Source organism: Rhipicephalus sanguineus, chromosome 1, assembly GCF_013339695.2.
Source record: "Rhipicephalus sanguineus isolate Rsan-2018 chromosome 1, BIME_Rsan_1.4, whole genome shotgun sequence".
Taxonomy (NCBI): domain Eukaryota; kingdom Metazoa; phylum Arthropoda; class Arachnida; order Ixodida; family Ixodidae; genus Rhipicephalus; species Rhipicephalus sanguineus.
The window spans coordinates 339421159-339427508 of NC_051176.1; the positions used below are offsets into that span (position 1 = coordinate 339421159).

At 43.8% G+C, this 6350-nt stretch overlaps 1 long non-coding RNA gene across 1 annotated transcript; it reads left to right on the forward strand.

Moving 5' to 3' along the window:
- On the forward strand, positions 1-6350 carry LOC119388948 (uncharacterized). The gene is made up of 3 exons (XR_005182921.2): positions 1-64; positions 1638-1714; positions 6298-6350. It is a non-coding gene; the product is annotated as an uncharacterized LOC119388948 (long non-coding RNA).

Sequence of the window (6350 nt, forward strand, 5' to 3'; positions counted from 1 at the left end):
ACGACATGAAGATCGACTCGGGCCAGTTCAACCCAGATGCCCTCTGGAAGCGCAGCCTGGCTGGGTGAGGGCATTCACCTTTATCTCCACGGTCACTTGCCGGCAACACTGCCAGCCCAATGGTCGTGGCGTATACCTATATTTCGCACGAGAACCTGTTGGGCAAAGCATTTAGAACAGTAGTACTCATAGTCATACTAGGCGTTGTAGCATTAGGCAAACAATGCTTAGTATTTGAATTGATAACACAAGTTTTTGTACTTGCGTTGGTTACAATAAAAACAATAAAAGAATGCAACAGGCTAAATTGTGCACCAGGCATCAACATCTAGTAAGCTGTTCGAAATATTGTGTATTCCTTGTTTTTCCTACTTTGCCACAATTTCATATATTCTCGGTGTTTTGCTCTTTATTTGCCCTTATTTTACATACCTGTCATTGCCAATCGAGGGCTTGCAGTATGTAATAAATGAATAAATAAATAATAAATGAAATAATGGCCATACTTGTAACTGCTGCTCCTACATGAGTTCTTCACCTTGTACATCTGAACCGATTGGCTTGTGGTGTTGTGGTGCACGTATGGTTCCATTTATTTTGATGAAATTTGGTATCTGTGTGCACTCTACTCTGGCATCCTTGTTTCTACCACACCTCATTCCATAATGTGCTTAGAGTTGTTGACTAATTCGTCCTTGCGCTGCCAATTGCTAGCTTCCTTGCCAGCTCAATTTGGTAAAGTGACTGCTCCAGAAAGGCGTTGGCCCTAGGTTCGATTCCCGTACCAAGACAAATTTTTCTTCAACTAAGAAGCTTTCCTTTCTAAGAAATCGGCATGGATTTCCTGTGGCTTCATGCTACAAACAGGTAATTGTCAGTCATCCCTTTCAAAAAGTTTGGGATACTGAATTTAAAGTTCAGCTTCCTATAGTTCCTAGAATTTCACTTTCTCTCATATCAGTCCATCAGTTGTTTCATAAAAGCATTTCTCTGCTTGAGGTATAATTGAACAGGGAAATCAGAGTTGGGCTCAGCCTAAAGCTTCATCGGTAGCCGCCATGTGTAACAGGCGTTTTTCTGTATGAGCCTAAATATGCACCCGTCAACGATAGTTTGCGGACCTGTTGGGCCAGAAATAACCTTTTTCTTTGCATCTTGAGTATGTTGGTTGAAATTGAGTCATTTAGTGTAAGTGCACATGGTTCAACCAGTGGAATATATTGAAGCCATTCAGTGCTGTAGAGATGTGTTAAAATAAATGTATCTTTGCTGGTGTCGTAGTCTTCAAACTTTTGCTCTCAACTGTGAATTGCTATTAAGCACTACTTCTGTCACAGTATTACAAAGTAATTTAAATACTGCATGCTGCCGTAACCCCACAACTGTGGAATTCTGCATCTGAGTGCAAGGTCATAGGTTTGATTGCCCTATAGCCACAATAATGTTCTGGTAATAATCTACTTTGGTTTCTGATACCCTCAATGATCAAAATTTATTTCAGTGACCTTCACTGAGGTGTCTTTCACAGAGCCTGTGATGCTTCTGAACATTAAACACCACCAGTCAACCAACTTAACTGCTGCTTAAAAGAGTGAAGCCGTCTTGCTTGATAACCTCTTTTCCGTGGCTGTTTACAGGAAGCTCCAGATGGCGCATGTCGACCACTTGGGCAAGCTGACGACCGAGTTCGAGCCAGAGCCGGACAAAAAGACAGGTCTGTTCAACTTGAATGATCTAGACAGAAGTGAAGAGCAGGCAGCCGCAATGCTGAGCTGGTATTTCGTAGTGATGCACTCTGCTTGATTCTATGCTAGCCTCATCATCCACCGCTCACGGCTGGGTGATCCCATTGATAATGTGGGCAGACTTCCTTGCTTGCAAACATTGGCACCAGGAAATTGTATGAAAGAGGAACGTATCAACGAGGTTTTACTGTACTGGCCTTAGCTGTGAATGTGGGCATGCGTGGCAGCACGTGAATGTGGGCATTGTGACACTGAATGAAAAGCCATTGATGCAAGTGCTGCTGATAGCTTAGGTTATGAAACACTTCCCAAGCAAAATTAGTGCATATGTTTGGCAATCACACATCTTGGGGCTACAAGCATGTCATGCCAGGCAGGTTGTAGACTTGCTATTATAGAATGATTGCTATTAGTAGTAGACTGTCATCATCACATGGAGACCTCAAATGCCATACTATTTAGCAACCATATGTAAATAGTAGAAGTGTGCGAATATTCGAACTTTCGAATATTTTTCAAATAGTGCTTGCTATTCGATTCGATTCGCACCGGAATTTGACTATTCGAAGTATTCGAACTTCCGGATGATAAATACAGTCAACGTCCGATTTTTCGAACTCTCTAGGGACCATGAAATCGTGCGAAAGATTGGGCAATCCGAAAAAATTCATGCTTTTTTATTCCGCTCAAGTAATGAAATCTCCACAGCCACGTTCGAAATAGCTTTAATGCATCCCAGTACACTTATCCAGCATTTTGATGCGTTCCCAGGCTCTTGTGAATACATTCGGTACTTGCCGTGAACCATGTTTAACTATGTGCCAAGCGCCAATTGCAAATTTGCGTCTCGTGATGAGCACCGCCGATACCAGCAAAGCGCCGAATAGATTACGGCTCCGCTCTCGCATGGAGCATTTGGAAACGATGACGCAGAACACAAAGACTGTGGCGGAAGAGCAGATGACTCGTCCGGCTTTTCACGATGCGAGTTGCAGCAGTTGCTGCCGCGTGAAGCCGATCGTTCCTGCCGCATGTGCAGCACATCGCCAACCAAGCTGACGCCGTCACTGCCGAGGCGCTTGCCGTACCGTACGCATGCGTTTGCCATGATAGCGTTTGTTCTAATAGGTCTAGTTATGACATGGCCACTCTGTTCCCGATTGCACACGGGTGCAGCTCTGGCGAGCTGCTTTCGTTCGTGAAGGCAGCACGTCTGTGCGGCACACTTAGCGGTGTCACCAAGAGGCAGCATGAACGGCGACGCGCGCGTTTGGGTTATACGCATACCCCTGCGCTAGGCCGCATGTCACTACTGAGCAGTTAGCTGAAGATGCTTATCATAAGGGTTGGGGCGGTTTGCCGCCTGCCGCCATCAATCCTCCGTGCATTTCGGTGCTTATCCGTAAAGACATCGCCGTACTGCGCCGTGACAAGTGACCCCTGTCGATTTTCGATATGCTTCACCCCATCACACTCTTGCATTGCGGCAAAGCTGCCTTTGGACTCTGCTACGGCCCAAACAGATTGATTCACGAAAGCACTGATTCGAACCTAAGAGATGATAGGCACGGCAGAGGTGGGGTTTAATTAATGCCGTTTTCGGACCTGAAATATTGGGGCAGAAAGTCCAAAAAATCGGGCGCCAAGAAGTTTCAGCGTCTAAAATTTCACATGTTCTTATACATTGACGTCTATGGGACAGATTAGGAACTCCGGAATCGAAGTGAGCGCGCCCTTGTCCGCCACATCATTTGGGCCTCCACAGAAGTTGAAGCGCCAAGAGAGGTTGAGGAAGTAGCGTCTCTTCCTTTCACGTGTACAGTGTTGTCGACACCACATTGGTTGCACTGAATCATGTAAATAAATGCAATTCGGCCTCTGCATTGCCTCATTCTTGATGAGACAACTAGGGAACACCACCCCTCTAGCGCTTCACCGACCTAGCCAAAAGAAATGCTTTCATGTTGCTATCTCGTAAAAATATATGCTTAGGGATCCATGCAACTTTTTTTCTGTAATTTCACTTAGAAGTATTCCAAAATACTTGAGAAATATTCGACAACTATTAAAAACTATTCAATTCAACTTGCACTCACATTTTATTATCGAATTTGCTTCGCACTCAAAATTTTGCTATTCAACACAGCTCTAGTAAATAGGCATTGGCTTGATTGCACATAAATGTGTGCTGTTTATTAATGGATACACAACTATCAAGCCATAGTGTTCAATACTACTTGCTGCCATATGTAGTATTGTGGTACAGCTGTGCGAATAGCAAAATTTGGGTGCGAAGTGAATTCGAGTATTGAAGTGTGATTGCGAATCGAATATTGTTTGAATATTTCTAAGAATATTTTTTGAATAATTCGAAACGAAATTGCAGAAAATAAAGCAAGAGAGGATTCCTAAGCATATTCTTATGAGATAGCAACATGAAAGTGTTTCTTTCACTAGGTTGAGACGCACTGGCGGTGGTGTTTCATAGTTGTCTTATCAAGAATGAGGCAATGTAGAGGCCACATCCTATTATGTACATGATTTAGTGCAACCAAAGTGTTGCCAACAACACTATACACGGTATAGGAAAGATGCATTTCCTCAGCCTCGCTCCTTCTCTTTCAACTTCTGTGGAAGCCCAACTGATGTGGCGGACAAGGGTGTGCTCCCTTCAAGTCCGGAGTTCCAAATCTGCCTCGTAGACGTCGATATCAAAGACATCTGACATTTTGGATGCTAAAAAGCTTCGGCTTCCAATTTTTCGGACTTCCTGCCCAAATTTCAGGTCCAAAACAGCATTAATTGAGAACTTTGGCCAAACCTTTCATCTCCATGTTGAACCAGCGTTTTCTTGAATTAATACATTTGCGACCGTAGCGGAGCTTGAAAGGCAGCTTTGCCACAGTACGGGGGGTGATGAGGTGAAGCATTGAAAATCTAGGGACCACTTCCATCGGACGTTGACTGTGTCTTGGCTATGTTCGACCGTAACGGAGCTTGAAAGGCAGCTTTGCCGCAATACGAGAGTGTAATGAGGTAAAGAATTAAAATCCCACGGGGTCACTTTCAATCTGATGTTGACTGTATTTGTTTTTGGGAAGTTCGAATAGTAAAATTCCAGTGTGAATCAAATTGAATAGCAAACACTATTCGAAAAATATTCGAATTTCAAATATTCGCACACCCCTAGTACATCGTAATCTTGCGAGTCGGTGTTCAGCTGCGATAAGCCTTTCAGAGTTGTTGTTCTAAATGTACGGCAGTGCATATTTTTCTAGAGTAGTTGCTGATGTGCCTGATCAGGAGAACCTGGTCCACACTTTGCGACAAAAGGAAACGCAAGAATGTACTACAGTAGAACCTCATTGATACGTTCCCATTTCGTACAATTTTCCAGTGCCAACATTTGCTACTGGGAACACAGAAATGGCCTAATACAGTTGCGCTTCCTTTTAACCTGTTTATGAATTCCCATGAAACATAATTATCGGTTCAGGTTTCCACCCTCCTTGCCTCCGATGGTCACACAGGAAAAGTGCAAATAAAAAAAACTTAAAAAGGCTTAGGATGATAACTAGTGCATTAACACTGCCAGTGGAACTCTCGTCAGCCTGCTCCAGAAAAGTTGAAAAGCCAACACACAAATGGAAGGTAGAGGTGGTAGTTATTGCAAGGTTCAGATGAGCAAGTCATTATGAGATGGCTTGGGTGATCACATCGTGTCAGACCGAGCTAGTCATGAGCACATTGTGCGACCCTGTGCTGTGTAGGCACATGAACATGTGCTGGCAAGCATACATGTGGTTTGCTCCGATGTTGTCTCTGAGTCGACACGCAAGTCCCATTTCACTTCGGAGGTACAGTGGACTCTCAGTAAACGGAAATCTCTTAAGTGCAATTGCTGGCTAAATGAAACAGCTGCCTCTAATATCATTGGTTTCATGATTGAATTCTGCACCCCTGTTCACCTCTCGGTAAATGGAACTCTTGTTAAATGGAACATATTTTCCTGATCCCTTCAGGTTCCGTTTAACGAGAGTCCACAGTATATGTGCTGTTTGCACATAGTCACTTCCGGCTGTGCACTACTTGCACATCTGGGAGTGACTATCGACATGCTCGCACACGACGTGCAGCCCGCTCGGCCAACGACCTTTGCTTAACCCACGAAACGTATGTGATGGTGCACTTTCACATGATCTGTCGGTGCAAGTCCAATGTATATGTAAAGCCAATGTAAATCTTTTGAGGTAACGTGAACGTGCAAGTGGCTCAGCACTACTCAAATTTTGTTGATGCGAAATTGCAGTTTAGTGACGTTTCGTCGTAGAGAAATACAAAATGGAGTGAATCCAATGAATCTGAAAATATCCGATGGCAATAATTTCGTTGTCTTCGAATTTTATTGGGGGGTTCAACTGTAGTGCTAAATGGGACTGTATCAACGAGGCCCTTTGAAGTATTCAGTTGCACTTTTTTTTCTGTCCACGTTGCAAATGTGGAACACTCTATAAGGCGAGCAGTTTATCGAATGTTGTCCTTTCTTGTCCAGGTTCTAACCTCACCAAAGCATTCAGAAAGCTAGTCAACTGGGAAGCAGACAAG